The sequence below is a fragment of the Rhopalosiphum maidis genome, chromosome 3 (genome assembly GCF_003676215.2).
Source record: "Rhopalosiphum maidis isolate BTI-1 chromosome 3, ASM367621v3, whole genome shotgun sequence".
NCBI classification, from domain to species: domain Eukaryota; kingdom Metazoa; phylum Arthropoda; class Insecta; order Hemiptera; family Aphididae; genus Rhopalosiphum; species Rhopalosiphum maidis.
Genome location: NC_040879.1, coordinates 29622320 through 29642203, shown reverse-complemented (window position 1 = coordinate 29642203; position 19884 = coordinate 29622320). Strand labels below are relative to the sequence as shown.

At 26.2% G+C, this 19884-nt stretch overlaps 1 protein-coding gene across 4 annotated transcripts in view; it reads left to right on the top strand.

The window, feature by feature from the left end:
• Positions 1 to 19884, top strand: part of LOC113555960 (calcium/calmodulin-dependent 3',5'-cyclic nucleotide phosphodiesterase 1A-like) — a 353800-nt gene that overhangs the window by 257633 nt on the left and 76283 nt on the right. The gene's annotated exons all lie outside the window — the stretch shown is intronic.

Here is a 19884-nt window from a genome sequence, read left to right as displayed (position 1 = left end):
AACAAGTAATATATTTCACAATAATAGTGTGAGGAATGGCGACGCTCTGCGGATGTCCTTGCTATGCATTGCTAAGCTTTCCAAAATCATTCGTTGTAAATGTTTATTTGTAAAAAAACAAAAAAAGACGTCGTCGTGGGGGGGGGAGGCTTAGACATATAATATCGTGTGCATTTTAATACGCCTGCAGTGCCGTACTATACGTATATAGACACCGGCAAATAACAATAAACGCGTCGGCCGAGTCTGGTCGTTTATTAGTCTGTCGGCGAACATCGCAATTCGAACTTGCCATCACGAAGTTCGTGTCACGTCGCGTTCGAGAACAATAATAGGAAGCTGTATGTGCGGGCTGTCTAAGTACACACTTTGTGTGTGTATAGTTACGTGTTGTAGTATTAGTAGTTGTCGCGTCGTATATTGCATATTATTACCAATACAATATGCGATACCTATTAGGTGCCCGCAAAACGGAATGAAGTAAGTCGTTTTCCGTATAATGCAATCGTTTTGCGTAGATCGCTCGTACCGTGACGTAGTTTATCTCAGCGTACACCTACGTGCTGGCGTATAAATGTATACTTTCCTTTTCGCAGTCCCGTAAAAATAGTATTCCCAGTATTCAAGAGAACGACTTCGACGGGGGTAATTCACAGTATTCCGAGTAATCCAATAATAAAAAGTTCGGTAATAGTTTGAAAATCTTCAAATCGATATTTATTTATTTATTTTTTTTAATGAACAAACGATGTTATTCTGCAAAAAAAAACTCCATTAACGGCGTTATTACATTTCTTTGGATTTTCAAAGTTTTTGTTAAAGTATTTTTTACAAAAATAACGGAATTCCAAGAATCGACTAATTGCGCATAGCACCTATATAACAATTCCTCATAAACATTTTACAAATTTTATTTTAATTGTTGTATGAACTTGGGAATTAATTATTATGTTTATTATAAATTACGGTTGAAGATCCGCAAGATCGTTAAAGAATGTTTTACAGACTGTAAAAGAATTTAATTTTAAACTAAGTAGCACCCTACGTACCTCTAGCTAATAATAATTGTTGGTTATTATTTTTTTCTTAATAGGAATTTTCAAAACTGAAATGTCCATATTTTTTTTACTCTTTAATTTAATAATTAATTAAATATTTTGTTTTCATTCAGAATCACATTTATATATTTTTTTTAAATGAAATATTTTATATTAATCTGTATACTCTGTAGTATAATAAACCGTAAACATTTATTCGGATAAACTGCAATTTCGTTAACCTTATTAAAATAAAATCATTTATTTTTCGTCTGCTGTCGTTGTTTATAATATTATGAATTGTTTACTCACGGTTTAACAGTGTTTTATCCGGCACGAGCATCAATCATAATGTTTCGGAACATTAACAGCAATAAATGAGAATGCTATCAAATAAAACTGATATTAAAATTTACATCCCAATACGTGATAACTATAAACATTATTATGCTCGTTAAAAAAAAAAAAGTAAAAGTTCGTGTGTACCAAAGTGTCAAAATGACGAATGGGATAATATGGCAACGAAACCACGCACCACACCTAAGCATATATTACTGAAATATTGTACAATATAATATAACTTGCTAACAACACAACCAATAAGCGGTACCTACATTTTTAAAAAATTTGTTACAACGTGATCGATACTTATTTTTATTAAAATGGCAATATCCCAAACTATGGCTCCACAAACCTCCAAACTATAACTCGTCTAACAAAATGCAACAAACACGCGCTTCCTAGAGATTCGCATGGACGAATCGAACGGAACTTTATCATCAGATGTCTTGTGCCATTCGCAACAATATTTTTGTTGATAAATTTCATATTGTATTGAATGTTTTGTACGGGTTGTGACTTTTTTTTGTTTATACTTAACATAATATATTAGGTAGTTACCTATATACAATAATATAATGTAAAATTCAAATAACTCTATTATTATATTATAATATGCATATTTAAATTAGCCTACTGTCTATCTATTGACTTGACATTTTTATGCTTTAAAAAAATATTTATGTAAATACCTACTAAAAACTATACACATAGAATAATTACTAGGTATATATTATACTTACATATTTTACTAAATTTGATATTTGAAAATTAAATTAGTTATTTTATTGTAACTCTTGTAGTAATACATTTAAACATTTCATTACGATAATATATCCTGGACTATACAAATATAATTGATACTAAAATTGAGCCTGTTACACAATAAGCGATATCACTCACGGTGGGAATCACAACTTTTGACGATATCTGTTACCGCGGCACATCATTTGGAATTGGGGTGACCTGGAATTGGCAACGACGCGTAGACGACACGGGATTAAACGGGTTATTAGTAGGCATGCTACACTGTCGCAGACGACTGTGGTAGAATATATTGTCGAATTAAATAATCGTAATATTATACTGCCGGTGTATATTTCTGTGTTAAATCTTCTGATGTCATAGCGTCCTGGGGACTTTTAAAAGTACGAAAACATACCCACGTACATTACTAAAAATACACCATGTAAGGTGGATCAAGTAATCTATCTTATATCAAATGTATTATATAATATTTACTTATGAACCAAAACTTACAATTAATGACGAATTAGTTATTAATAAACTGTTTCTTAGTAGTATTTTCTTAACGTTATTACTATTTACTATAATACACCTACTATTTAATTATGTTTGTCTTTTGAAATTTAGAATGTTAGATAATATTATGACGTGGGTATCTACTGTTTATCAGAATATATACTATTTTAAGTCCTATTATATTTGACTTTATAGTAAATTGAAGGCCTTTGAGGTTTTGACCTAGACCCGTAGAAAAATGAAAATTAGCTTTTAAACGCCATTAATCTTACTTGGATCTATTTATAATAATTGCGTTTAATATATTATGTATGTACTGATATCATTGGAAGTATAATATTATAGAGGAAAATAATAAAAATATTTTTAAATAAATGACATCCAGAAATCTGTTTATTTTATGTTGTACGTAATTGTACATTGGGGATTAATTCAATATAAATATATATCTACAATGTTTGTTTAAGCCACACTGATATATCAAAAAAAAATAAAAATGTATGCCCTCTTACCCTCCTCTTCACTGTCCTCTCAGAATTTTAACGGTTTCTAAAAGCTTTAAATCATCTGTGAGCGTTTAATTTACCCAAAATAATTCGAATACGTAAAATGCAAAAACACAAAATTACGTTGTACCTACTCGTAAAAACCATAAACGTAGTTTGATTATAGCGAATATTGTTATTTATTGCCCAATTGGAGTGGAAGAAAATAACGACTTATTTTAATGACCCTCAAATTAGCATATCGATATCGATTTTACTTTTACACAATATGTAAAATAAGTTCATTGTGCAACGTGCACGTACTTAATCAAAAACGAGTACATATTAAATCAAATTATCAAACTCAATTTATTTGCTATTAATATATGCTCTGTTGTATGAATAATTTTTAGTCTTTTATGTCTTAAAATGGTTTAATTTGTAATAGATAAAAAAATGAATAACACCATTAAAAAAATATCAATAGACTCTTATTTAGAATCTTATAATATTTATCTGATCAAATATAATGAATCCATAGCTGAAACTTTATATATTATCTTCATAATGTATTGTTCTTAAATTTTGAAACCAAAGGAATAAAAAATGAACCAAAAAAGTATTAGTTATTATCTACGTCTAATTAAAGCATGACAAAGCAAATTTCACATTTAAAATATATTGAATGAATTAATTATCAAACTTAAATGTAAAAATATTTTTTAAAGCTCCACTTAGATATTTTTTTTTATAAACAATATGAGTATTTTTAAAATGTACAAAATATTTGCAGCTTTAACTTTATTCAGTTAGGTTATTCTCCCATATGATGATACCACAGGAAAAAAGAGGTATGTTATCTAAATATCTAACTTAAAAAAAAAAACACTTAAATAAAAAAAAAATCACAAAATACCTAAATTATATAATAATTAAATAAATTTACAATTACATCAACAAAAATAGTGCATTTTTAGGTAGAAAAAACTGATTTAAATAACTTTCAAGGATTAATCCGCCGTTTGACTTCTGCACACGAATTTCATCTCGATCAAACGTCACCCATGTGAAACATTTCACCTCGATCGTTGTTAAGCCTTAAGATACTGCATTATTGGTTAGTATGTAATAATATAGTACTGCGGCGGTTTGGTATATGGATTTTCTGTATTATACGCATAATTTTGTGCCAATGGTGCATGTACAGGGTGATTCTTATATCATTGAACACTCATAATTACATGAAATATTGACTTTTTTCAAAAATGTTTGTTACATGCTTTTCTCAAACTGTATACGATTTTTATTTTTTTTCACCCTTCTATTTATTAGCGAAACCACTATCAACTTTTGATTTTCAAATGGCAACCTAAAATGTACTCTACTAATAGGGCTATTTACGTTAAAATTATTATTTTTCGTTAATTTTTTATTGAGATATAGCTTTTAAAGATTGATGATTTTTAGTTTTCATAATATTTTATGTTTCTGAAGACCCAGTAGTCACATAGGGAACACATAGTAATGATAGGTAAGTATATATTTATTATTTTCACGTCTAATAAGCTCGTTATCGACCTTCGTTCGACGCAGTGATGAACTTTGTATGTGTAGTTACTGTGTCCAACTTGTAATAACATATTTTCATATCTAATTTAAATAATAGCCCCCGGGCTATGCCAGTAGTTTTGATAAGAAATTTAACCTTTTTAAATAACGATTGTGTTATAACCAATGCCTCACAGCCGTAATAACCCGTGGGACGAACACCTGAAAACCTCGCACCACTCAACTTTGAGCAGCTATAACTCGCTAACGGTTAAATGAAAAATACAAATTTTAACGTTAAAATTCGTAAAAAAATATCCCTATTATTTCATAACATTTTAAATATGGATTGCTATTTAAAAATAAAAAGTTGATAGCGGTTTCACTGTTAAAAAGTATAAGGACGAAAAAAGTGAAAATGTTTTTGAAAAGCGTGAAACAAAACGTTTTGAAAACAAAAAATTGAAAAAAGACAACACTTTTCGAAATATTGAGTGTTCGATGATAAAAGAACCACCCTGTATATATATATATATATATATATATATATATATATATACCTACCTATATATTTTATAGGTGTTTATGTTTTATTCTTGCGGAATCGGCCGGTGAATAAAGCACAATCATTTCGACCATCGGGTCGTCGTGCGGGGCTAGATAACCCATCACCCTTCGGCCGCCACTGTTGACAACGTCCGCATAACAGTGCAATAAATCGTATCTACATTTAAACGAAACCGCAACAAAAATAATATGAGTTTGATTCCGCGTTAGCACAGATAGGTACATTATTTGTTTGCGTTCAAAGTAAACAACCGACAATAATACGAGTGATGCACACAATGCGAATCCAATATTAATATTGATTGGGTATTGATTAATTGTAAAACGTTACTTTTGCAATACAGGTATATTCACGATACAATAATTCGAATTTAATAACGGTAATAATTTTCACGCCAACGAACTATTGTTATTGCGTTTGATAATAATTCACCGTACGTGAATATGGTCATTAACGTTATGACCATGAAAATATGCAACGATGAAAAACACTGATTTTTTTTAATTTTTCAAGACGTAAAACCGTCGCCACTGTCGGTTTTTTACTGCATAAACATTTTTTTCTTGAAATTAAAACGACGCTTTTTAATAATTACGCACAAACTGTTTTGACGTTATTTTTTGAGTTTATTCCCGTAATTTTATATATTATTCGCTTATATAAGTGTTTCTACGCATAAGCCCAACGTACTTTAACCGACCGACAAAGGGTCAAGTTTGAATGATCTGATCGTACATAATGTCCTCTCTATAACATAATATACGGAATTTGCACTATCTGTGCCGTTTTGACAGAGCATAAAAAGTACCCAAGTACATAAGTTACGTACAAGCAAGCCTTTACATTTTGATAAAAAGAACATATTTTTTTTTATGTACAACCTTAACCGTTTTACACTGTACACTGCAGGCAGACGATTACATTTTTTTTTCATAAAAATATTACTACCTATTAAACCACGGTATATATTCTATATTCTATGTTAGTATAGAATTATGTTAAAACTATGATATACCAATTGTATATTTTATATTAGTTTTATTCATTTACGAATATAATAACTATAATTTATTTTTGTGTTGATACAATTTTTAATGATATAACTATATTTTATACGTATTATCGAATAATTTTACTTATATGATTTCACATAATTATTATTTTGTTCGGAAAAACTTATTGTGCATATCGACTTACGCAAACATTACTTACAAAAATAAATTATGAATAAAACAATTTGGCTACATGGATATATTTCAAAGTGAAATATTAAATATTACAATCAAAATTATTAGTTCATAATATTATACATTGAGTTTTGAAAAAAAAAACTTAAATTTTTATATTCATACTACCTACACTTTTTACACCTTTTATTTTATTTATGGCATGCTTCGATATCGAATTCATTAATAACAATCACAATAAACAATTTAAAGAATATTATAAAACAAACAAAATAATTAAATTGATCCAAGTTAGCTTGTTTAAATAATTATTATAATATAATATTTTTCGATATATTGAGTAGTTTTGTGAGTTGAATAATGGTTTCCGGATGTTTAAAGTATAAATTATGAGAAAGGTTGACTCGACTCTTAATTCATACATTCCGAGAGTAGGTGTTTAATTAAAACAATTACGATGCAAAAATTTAAATGGTGGATCTCGTACGTCAAGTAAGAATGGCCAATTCGGAGTATATGAATAATAGTTTGGGTACGCCTAGAAATAATAAAATCATTATCTCGAGGGTAGAGGTGAACGACTTAATTTTTCTTAGTTTACTGTTTATGTCAAGTTTTCCCATGGACACAGGATTTTTTTTTTTTAGATTGACGTAGATTAGTTTTTTTTATGCTGAGTGGGTTGTGATGTTTTATATTTTATCTACATTATTATACTGTAACTAACTATAAATTAGTTTTTGATTCTTTAAAAAAAACTTTTGTATTCCATACTTAATACTTCTATATATATATATATAAATATATACAAATATCTACGCTGTTTAATATAATGGTGACTCCCGCAACTTGTTATTCACTTTTTATTCCAGTAGGTATACTTCTATAGTTCCGCTGTATTTCATATTTAAATTATTTGGATACAAAAATGGCAAGTTTAATGTTATTTCTGGCAGTTGTTCCAAGTTGTTCAGTTTTTGAGAATATTTTAAGAATTGTATATGTATTTCTCGTTTATCTTTCTATATTACAGGAAAAAAGGTTTTCAAACTCAAAATTAGTTTCAAAAAAAAGTTTTATCTGATATTGTAAAACGTCATACATATGCTTTTATTATAATCATATCCAACAATGGTCTATGACTTATAGACATTTCCTTCGAAGTATTGTGATTTTTTTTAACAAAATATATTTTATTTATAAAAAACCAAAACTGGAGTATAATTTTTATAATATAAGTATTTAATATTATTACAATATTTTAACGCGTCCAATCTAAAAATAAATAATTTTGGGTACATAAAGGTTAGAATTTTATTTGAAGGTAGTTATCTTAGGTTTATCTAAAGGTTATTAAATTATATCAGATTTCTATCATTGTTGATAACCTAACCTTCCTTAACTAATTTTTAACGTAGTGTAGTGAAAAAATAAATGCAATACATAATGGCTATAAAATGATTTTTTTTTTCTTTATTATAATGTGAATTACGAGTAAATAGTTACCTATTGCATATTAAATTTTTATAAGATATCAAATATTTGCTTATACGTATACCTATAAAAAAGGCTATGTAAAAAATGTATTAAATTATTATCATTTAAATTATTTTATTTTTATTTGTTCATTTATTTGTATTTTAAAACTTAATTATATTTATGAAGCAAACACAATATATTTCTTTACGCACCCATACAACTAATGAATTACAAAATATCTATATTGTACCGCATTTATAATTTAAAAAAAAATGTGAATATTAAAAAAAAAAATTGATATTCTGACCATACATTTTATACACATAACAAAATAATTTATGCCTAAATTTTTTATCGTTGAAGTCTTGTATAATTTTATCTGACTTTATATGAAATATCGCCAAGTTATTAAGGTGATCATCTATCATTCTAGATTTTAAATATGTTTTAACTGTCCTTAGAGCTATAAAATATCTTTCTAATGAACAATTAGAAACTGGACAATATAAGAACATTCTGAGTGCTATGTTGATGTGTAAAGACATATATTTTGAATTTCATCATCATGTATCATTTACACATTTTTATAGTTCCCAGTACTTGTAAATAAAGAATAACATATTTTTTTATAAACATCAAACAATACAAAAAAAAAAAATTAGTATCGATTGCACAGTTTTCGATTGAACAAATATAACTGACTTCAAAAAAAAAAAAATCAAATAATTCTTACGTTATTTATTTTAAAATCTCAAAAAGCATTATGAAATAAACCTATAATAGGCTAAAATTGAAGTATTTTAATAATACAATTGAGTGGTATTTTTATTTATTTTATAAGTTCAAAATAAATGAACAATTATTGGGAAAAATAAAATATTAAGAATGTGAAAATAATACTATATTCTACTTGTGTAGGTAAGTGAAAAATATGAGTCCTAAATAAACTTAAAATAGGTACTCAAGTAAATGTCGAAATAGAATTGTTATATAAGTCGAAGAAATAAGAATTACGAGCAAAAAAAAGAAAAAAAAAATACGAGGTAAAAGAAAAAAGTTTTATAAAAAATTATATTTCCTACCTACTTATTTGAGAATAATAAAATCTCTGAAAATCTTGTATTCTACATTTCATCATGAAGTTAGGAAAAAATATTTGCAAATAAGTAATACATAGTTTTTTCACCAAAAATAAAATTAATGAAACCTATATGTTTTCATTATATTGTATTGAAGTGAAAACATAAATGATTAATACATATAAATTTTAATAACTATTATCCTTGCTATTAATAATATTATTTAGTAGGAATTATAAATAATTAATATACAAATATTAGACTCAAATTTTAAAATGTTCAACTTGAAAAAGTCATTGTAATATTTTAATTTTAGAAATAAATATATTTAATAATAATTATAGTATTCGTTGGTCGGTCTTAAAAATAACAGCCACATGCCTTTCATATTTATAACATATATACAATGCATATTATAGTGCATACATAAAATGTATTTATTTTGTTTAATATTAAAAGATTAAATGTAACATTATATTCTATCTAGTAAGTAATTCGTTTATGTGATTAATAAAAATATTATTATTCTAAGAATGTGGAACTTCAGTTATGTGCTACAAAAATCTGAAATATTACAATATATGTGCAATGTATATCACTATTATTTATCGTTTAATATTCCATAAGATTTTCAGAAAATTTAAATAATTAATTTAAGTAAATGTATTATACAATAATAAAATGTACTTATAGGACATTAAATAATGTGATGATTATAAATATATATATTTAGTATGTTGACCCAGAGGTCGGGATAGAGTGTTAAATGTTGGTTACAATAATTAACCATAAGGTTGCTTTATTTCATGCACCACGAGAACGGATGATGTCGGTAACGACGGCCGTAGAAATACAAAATAATCGTACTTTAGCCAACCGTGTTGAGGAAATTAGTGAGCTGCAAAATTAAAACATTTTAGTTACCTACACCTTTTAGGACTTAGTACTTTTTAGGTAACGTACTTGTATACAAATATTTACACACACACACACACCAAGACGGATCTGATCACGATGAGCAGATTTAATGATTTACCCGTCGGACTATGCGTATATTATATACGACTTATCATGGAACCCTTAGTTCCTTTGCCCGAGCTGCTCAATATTCCGTATTTCCAGTTAGTTTTGGATCTGTTCCACGCTGTTTCGAGTACTTTTATACGCAGATTACGTTATCAGAGAAACAAATCATCGAGTGTTGGTTTAGGAAAAATAAAGTAAAATAACGTATGAGAGCACACATGGAAATGCCGACATGGGCTTAACGAAAAACATCGACTGACGGAGGCGCGTAACATATTATATCGGAATATTGGCTAACAACGATAATATTACGGTCAACACGACAATAAATTCGCGTATACATAGGTATATAATACAGGTTGTTTCTTTTAGTGTATATTGGTGGGCAAATATTAAAACAGAACAAATTGTTAGCTTGTAATAATTATTTAAACATTTTTATAAGCAGAGTAGTGGATCGACATTTTGTTGAAAACACTGTGTTATTCTATTACCCGATCATCTACACCTTAGATATTTATAAGTTCTAACTTAATACATACTACTCGCCCATAATTTGATTTTTATGTGTTGTAATTAATTTTTGGAAAAGTATTTTGATTTGGAATGTAAATTTAAAAACATGCGTTGTCGTTCAAAAAAATAACAAGCATAATAAAATATAATTATTAAAATAGTATAAAATATATTATATAATACAAGTTATCAGGGTATTGTTAATATTTGGTCATTTTGGTGAACTATTTTGCTAAGTTAATAACTATGAGTTAATACATCACCACCCCTAATGACAGTACCTACATAATACGTGACTTTTTTGAGGAAAGTAGCCACCCATTAGAAACACTTTTACATAATTTAATATAATTTAAAATTCTAAACCCATACAGGCCATATACATACGTATAAGATAAAATAAAATAATTTTGATGATAATTATCGTACCTCTTTAACATTTACGATCAAATAATACAGACAATGTCTAGTATATATATATATATTTATAACTCTGCCCAATTCATTAATTTAATGATATAAATAATTATTACGAATCCCTAAAATGTGTAGTGTGTAATTATATTGCATTTGTAGTATTATTTGTTGACAATATCTGACAATTTACTTCATTGCCACTAACATATAATACAAAATAGGCATGGGAAAATATTTTCAAAAATGTTTTTATTATTCGAGATGATGAGTGTTCTGGTGTTCAATGCCTATTTAAATAAAATATGCAGAACGTAGAACATTCCACAATCACGTCAAACGTCCCAGACGTTAAAGTTTTTAGCACGGAAAACTGTTAGTCAATATACACAGAATCTTCCGAATCGTGTGTAAAAAAAAAAATAGTAAGGATAGCGAAGAACTAACAACATATATTTTCTTAAAATATCTGTCGACTACACGAGATTTGGATGGCCCCGCAGCCTGTAGGTGTATAAGAAAAAAAATCATCGCATCTTTAAAATCTAAATCAGCAATTTAATTGCAGGCCAAGTTTCCGGTCTTTTAAATAAGCTAAATTCTTCTGGAACGGAACTGGTACTTTTCGCGCGAATCACTTCCACGATATAAATTATAAATGTATATTATATAACATGAACAATAACAAAACACGTGGATCCGCGTACCACGAGCACGACTGTATTATAATATCATATAATATTATCGTATGGCATATTTGTGTTTTGTACTCGTACACAACTTCGTTTTAAAAATTTAAATAGTTTCAAAATATTTTTATATTGTATTTGAAATGAAATACAACATGTAAACAATATGTAGACAACTTAAAAATAATACTAATCCAATTTAAAAAGTGTGTTGGACAAGTTCAATAATATTGAACAATATTTTGTTATTTATAATTTTATATTTGTTTTATAATAATAAAGTGTAATAAAATATACCATTATACACAGTTCAATTAAATTAGCAACATACATGCAATGCTTATAAAACTATTTTAAATCAAAAATATGTCATAAAAAATGTATAAACCATATTTTATTATATTTTACACACAAATTTAATAAACGCAGATTATAGTTTATAGTTTATATATTTATAAACACTAAAGTCTATAACTGTAGTAGTTTATGGAATGTATAGTAATCAATCAAACATTTTAAAGCGTGACACTAACGAAAAATTTATTTTATTATAAGATATGCTACACATTAATTAATTTAGTACTTCAATCAAAAAGGATTTGGTACATTAATATATTTTTAAAATATGTTCAATATTTCTTATATTCAATTAAAGCTTGGGAATTAATTGCGATATGTCTAAAAAATATACCGCTTAGTAACCGACATACAAAATTTCAATGTAAACAGTAAATTTACTAATTACAAGTTTATGAATATTATAATATTTAAAATTGTAATACTAATATTAAATATAATTTCCGTATCTATACGTAAATATAAAATTGTATTACTTTTTTATAGTCAACTACTGTAATTATGTGAATTATCTATTTTAAAATCATTGGAAATTCAATATGGTTTTGTACATAATTTATATATTTATATTTAGAAAATATAGTTATTATAAACTAACATGATGAACAGCATATTATTATAATCTCGTGTTCAAACCCAACAGGACATTGTCTGTAACATTGCCCTAGTCGACTTCAAATGCATTTATATAAAAACACACGTTTAATTTTACCTACGATATAATATTATATTGACTTATTATAATCAATAATTACATTTTATCAAAATGATTATATCAAACCTCTGCTGTTTAACATTAATGGGATGATCCATTAAATGTAAGATAATTATTTTTTTAAAAATACATTAAAATTGTTGAAATAGTTTTTTTACATTTTTATACGCCGTTATAAAACAACATTTTTTAGAAAAGTGATATAATATTTAATATCTTTAATCTTTTGAAATACAAAATATACAAAAAAATATGTTTTAAATTTTATATTCAGTCCGATCCACAGTATTTTTACTATACAAATAAAACTTTGTACTAGTAATTTATTAGTACCTAATACACATATAAAGCTTAGACGAGCACGCCGCTTGTCAGAATGAACACACATTTTTCGAATTATTCTTTGTACCATTCTACTGTGTTCATCACTATTCTTACAACTTATAAACTATGTGGCCCTAAATTTGTTCAAATTTGTATATATCGAAATACTCAAAAAAAATAATTTTTTTAGGAATAAAGAAATATAATTAATGCGTGTCTAAAAGTAAAAAAAAAATAATAACAATAAATACAATAAATAAATACATTTTTTTTTTTTTGTAATAGGCTTTTTGCCGCTTATAGTTATGTAAATTGTTTTCAATAACGTTCATGGATTTTAAAGTAATGAATATCTTATATTGAATATACAAATAATCAATATTATACGTGGAGTATAGTAGTATATTATATCCGTTCAGAAACTTCGTTGGTACAAAATCAATACATTTTTAATATGGATGTGTACGCATTCGATCATAAAAGTGAGTACGCAGATAATAATTAACATATTATTCTTAATTTTAAATTGTTTTCAATTTTACATTTCGTTGGTTCATAACTATAGGAGATGTTACTAAACATCAAATTATTTGACAGAGAAATTGTTAACTCTAAACAATTAAAATATTATATTCTTTTGTAACGAATGAATTTAATGTTTTTCAAGTATAAAACTAACAAAGATGTTCTCTGAATTAATCTTTGAATTTGGGTTTGTTTTAAGCAAAATTTAACGCAATAAAAATGATAATATGAAGCGTTTTGGTTGAGGAACAAAAAGTTGTACACATAGAACTTTATGGTTGTGTTTTTTTTTTCTAAGTTGGAACTGTATTGTTGGATTTTATTGAATGCATGTTTCCCAAGAAATTAAATCTGAAATAAAATATAATGTGACATCACGTTTTTGAAAACATTTTTAAATAGTGTTGACGTAGAACTTTTTAATTTTTAATAACACTTTGAATAATGTGCTTAAATTGTTTTTTTTTTAGTTTTAATTATTATGCACTGATAACTAAACCATTATGCATAACGAAGCGGATTTATAAAAAAAATCAAATTAGCATCGTTTGATTCTGAGTCCAGAGTTTAGAAAATATTTTACACCTCATTTAAAAACTCATGAAACCAATTTAAGTTCAAATAAATCCTTGGTATTTTTGTACAAACAATTTTGTTTTCTGGATAAAACGTTTTACGAGCACCCTCCTACGATGTCAGATTTGGCTGTCGCTTCGTGTAGGTAACAAATGTAAAGTAAACTATATCGTTGGGTACCGTCCGTAAAGTCGTGTAGGGTGTGATCGATATGACTGGACCCCACGCATTAAACAGTCCAAATAGGATGGCCTGATTATTCTATCAGACTTAGCCTAATTAACCTCCCTTCTCACGCCACAACAGAGTACGTTATCGTCATTATAAGTTCGTTAGCTATATGTCTCCGCCATCGCATACCTAGTAGCCGTATCAAATTGATGTCTTATTATTATATAATGATCCTGTGCGAATATTATAAAACCATTCGTTAAAAATTGCTGATTTATTTCCCCGATAATTTAACAAAAAACATAATCAAAGAATAAAATATAATTTTAGCTAAGTGTTAAAAATTAAAATAAAATAAATACATATATATGATTATAAAAATAGCTTCCTTAACTTCCTTGATTTTATTTTTTCAAAAATGCTATTTTGATACATCGTAGGCGATCACGTGGATGTATAAAATATACAGCATTTATTGTGCTACGATTGAGCGCCATAGAGGAAATTCACTATACCCACTCGAACAGCGAAGTTATTTTATCAAAATGATAAATACCCATTTTCAAACTCTACGTCTAGTGTTTCCCAATGGGTGAGCCGTGAAATTTGAAAGGTGTGCCCCGATAACTTGAACTTTTTTTATAAAAAAATATATAATGATTTGTTTCAAAATACTTAAATATAATTAATATAAAAATGAACTTTAAAATTAGAAAAAAACAGATGTAATAATAAATTTTATTGTAAAACGTGTGCTTGGTGTTGTTTGCATAATAGTTTAATTCTAGGAGGGATCGACAATTTACACACCAGCATTTCTTGTTCAACTGATAAAAGTAGTTTACGTTTTTATTTCTAATATTTGTTAGTGCGGAAAACCTAAGTTTACAGAGGTATATTGTAGAATATTGTAATAATATATTTATTAAAATGTCTGTAATTATCGGATACTATGTTTTAATAAGACTCCAAAACTGGAACAGTTTAAGTTCATTAAATAAATTTTAATTTCAATGAACGATCAGATTGAAATTCTAAAATTTGTTCTTGTTCAACTTATCTTTTAGATGTGATATTACATCTGATGTTACTGCAAAAGGATTGCGCACCCAATCATATTCGTTAATAGACAAAGATTGGAAGTACTTTTTCATTTTTTCTTTTAAAATTATGAGATCAAATAACTTATCAAATCAGATGTTACCTACTTATTATTCTATAAGTAGATAATATTTATTCAAAGTGTGCCGTGACTTATAATAACTAATAATAATGTGCCACGATAGAAAAAAAATTGGGAACCGCTGCTCTACGTGTAGTTTTCTTAAATATCTGTATAATATTATAAAATGTATCCATGATTTTTAATAATACTTTTAGGTCATTGGATTGTGATTATAATCTCACTTATCTACTTATTTATATCAAAATAAATTAAAAGTAATGACATTATTTTTACGTTTGATCTTTGAATACGATTACGGAAATTTTAGTTCAATAATAAAATAAATATTATATTATTTTAGTTGTATTATAATTGAATATATAATTGTATATGGTTTAAATTAGTTATTAAAACAAAATTAAACTATATAACCTGTATGGTTAAAAAAAAAAAACAATAATTTTTTGTTAATATGAAAATATATTTAATATATTGCAATTGGTTTAGGATGATTTAAAAAGTTACAATATATATTGTATATTATATATATTTAGTCATACTAAAAATTAAATATAAAATCATGATTCTGTTAGAGAAATCTGTATAAAACATTGATTAGATGATAACAATAGTTTGATTTTAAAACATTAGAGAAAAGGCTTTAATGCAAGAAAGTAATTTTAAAAATAATTTAAAACGTAGGATTGTTAATTGAATACAATTTAGAGTATAAAAATTCTCTGATAAATTATTTACATTTGTTTTGAAATGATTAATATATGATTTTAACCTTGATCACGGAATATGAGGTAGATTTTAATTCTTCAAAGATGGATTTTATGCAAGAAATTTGTCGTTTATTAATGTTTTAATATACCAGAGCACTTTGCAAAAACAAAACTAATCTAATTTGTCGTGTATAACTGTAGAATGTAGATTGTAGATTATTAAATAAGCATTTGTGGAGAAGAATGAAATCTTCATTAGGCATTGGTCATAGATTTAAGAATGTTGAACTAAATATTTAAATTTACAAAGATTATTATATAATAGCACAAAAAAAAAAAAACAAAAAGTATTTTGAAAATTATTCGTATATTATATTCGGTAAAAATGATAAATCTCTACAGTTATTCCGGATTTATTTTGAAATGTACTAGCAATTTTTAACCTACAAAAGTATCAACTACGAAGTAAAATTTTCAATTAAAAAACACCTGTAAAATTGAAGATTAATGATTTTTTTTTCGCTCAGAATCTAAGAATTGTAATATAATAAAAAAAAAAAAAAAACCGAAAAAAAAATAAAGTATTTTATTTTAATAAAAGTGTATTTTTCAAATGTCATTAAAACAAAAATTAAAAATAAAGAAAATAATTTGAGGTATAGATGAAGTTCAGTCAGTCATGAGATTTTGCCTCATTTTCGTGAACATTGTAGCATATAGATTATTGCTTACATTAAATTCAAGCCAACTATTTTTGAATTACAATAACAATTATAATTTATTGATAGGACCTAGGTGTTTACATTTAACGTTCTAGCGTTTGTTAACATGATTCGTTTTAAACCACCTGGCTGTTTGGGCACGGCATAATGCTTCAGAAACAAATTTTGGCCCTTAGTAAACAGTAATATATATATATATATATATTGTGAAAAATATTACTAAGAAAAGAGATGACTACACATTCACTCCGTGACAATGTTATAAATTAGTAAACACCAGCGATAAGCTCCATTGTGAAGCCACTTGTCTGGGAACAGTTTGTTTGACAAAGAAGCTCAAAATCTAAAAATACATTTAATGTAAGCAATAATCAATATTCTACACGAAAATGAGACGAAATCTTATGACTGACTGGAGCTCAACTGTACCACAAATTCTTTCGTTTATTTTTAATTTTTGTATTAATGACACTTGAAAAATACATTTTTATTAAAATAAAATAAGTACGTTATTTTTTCTTTTTTTTTTTATTATTATTATATTAAATTCTGAGCGATGAAAAATTCATAAACAATTTAATAAACGTCGAAAAATAATAAAATAATCACATAAATTCAATCAAATGTGAGAGCATACAATTGTCTTCGGTTTAAACGTAATATTTTGCGTGGTTTAGCGCTAATGATATTATATAATCCGTCGAATGATAAACAAATTATTACAAGCAGTGAAATGTTGATGTGTTGTTCATATTTTTTTACCACACTGTAAACAGACAATACATTAATATACATAAGCCTTTTAAATTACATAATAATTGAAGAGCTGAGTGGATAAAGGTTTCAAGTGGCATTTTCACACCTTTACCCATTTTACTTGGTAACAAGAATTTAATCATTTTATCAACTGTACATCTTTGAAAATAATGGTTCAACTGACTTAATATTTCGCCTTGATATGTCATTCGTAGTATAAAAATGATTTTTCACAAAACTCCACCACTCAAACCTTCAATTATTCTTATTGTAGCATTTTGTTTTCATGTTGTCGTATCATAATTATAAATGACATTTTGTAATGTTTGCGAGTTAAATGAAATATTTTTTAACGTGCACGTACAGTAACGAAAAAATGGTGGTGTGACGATTTGGTTTATTTGCATTTGCTGTGCAAAATATAATATTAGTGTGCACAATTTCGAATTGTCAAAAAAATATGCTGTACAAACCATGGAAATATTAAACGATTCAATAAATTATGGTTATTATAAAATATTTTTCCCGGCCAAATCACAATCTACAATATTATGTTCAAACGTATAAAAACATTACTATTGCTGGTGGTACAACATTTGTTTTTAAACTATTTAAATAATACATTTGTGAAATCCAGTGCTTAAAATACCCCCCCCCCCAAAAAAAAAAAATACTATGCATGGTAAAGTATTATAAATTGTATTTATAGAAAATAAAATGTTATCTAGTAAGTATGAAATTGTTTGTTTTAATCAAAAATGTGTTTATCACATTTAAAATAAATCAATACAATAACTCATTGTATTATAATTAAAAACAGTTTAACATGCTCGTTTATTGAAATAATGAAAACAGGATATAAATGGTTTTACTTTGATGTAAAACAATAGGTACTTCACCACTACAGTTAAGTCAATACTAAAGACGATGCGATTACGAAATTCAAATCACAAATTTACGATTGTCAAAAACATATTATACCACGCTATCATACTCTCTCATAAATAGGTAAACTAAAACAATGTATATCAGTCAACGTAATACGTTGCAAATGATATCATTGAAAACATAAAAGGGAGCGTAGGTACCATAAATTGTCATTATTTAATAAGTCTATAAATAAATAAATCCAAATATTAAACAGGGTGATTCAATAAATTATTTTCACCCCAATTTATTTAAACTCCAATTTTTGAAACTTTTAAGTATATTTTAAAGGCCATAATTACAAATACTTATATTTCATAAAAAAATTAAATAGTATCTTCTCTAATTTCTTTTTTTTTTTAAATGAGAATCATTTTTTCCCCAACAAATTGTTTATCAGGTGGATTTTTTTTTAATTTTAATGTATTGAAATCAAAAATCAACCAAACCATTTTTCATTTATTTAATTTAGAAGAGTTATATTTTAAATTAAAAGATCAATGATTTTAACATAAAATGATACATGGGTTATGATAGTTTTAACATTATTTAATAATTATCTAATTTTATCTATCATTATTTTGCATATATTTTTTTTTAAATTGTTAAAGTATAATAACTATTATAGATCTAATATTAACTATATTTAAAATTTTTAAGAAAACATTTTTAAGGATTATTATCTTTTTTTATAAAAACTAATAACTCAAATACCACTAGTTAACTTTAGATACACCAATATTTTCTAAAACATCATTCACTTCTTAATTTTCAGTAAGTAAGTAGATACTTATTTGAAAATAATAAGTTTACATCACCACGGGGCATTCCTTAAATGAAATAAAAATCCAAATAATTTGTATATTATGGTCCTTTATTATACTTAAAAACATTCTGTGAATCAGAATTTAAATAAATACATTATTATTCATATACATTTTTTTTTAATGCGAATTAGTAAGATAAATAATTCTATATACGTATAATCGTTATACCGTTATAGTGTTTAAAAGCAAAATGATACAGTATTTTTTTTTTTTTTAACATGGATTACAAATGAAAACAAATTTAAAATCAGTGGAATAACATAAAAGTATTTAATGAAATAGTAAGCTTTCATTAATACAAAAAAAAAATATATATACCTAAAATACCGTTCGAGTACTTTCAAGATCAAATCATTAAAAAAAAAAAAAAAACATTGAAAACTTTTTCACAAATATTTTACAACACTGACTTATGCATGCATATAATAATAATACGGTTTCTCATTTCGAGGGCACGACGT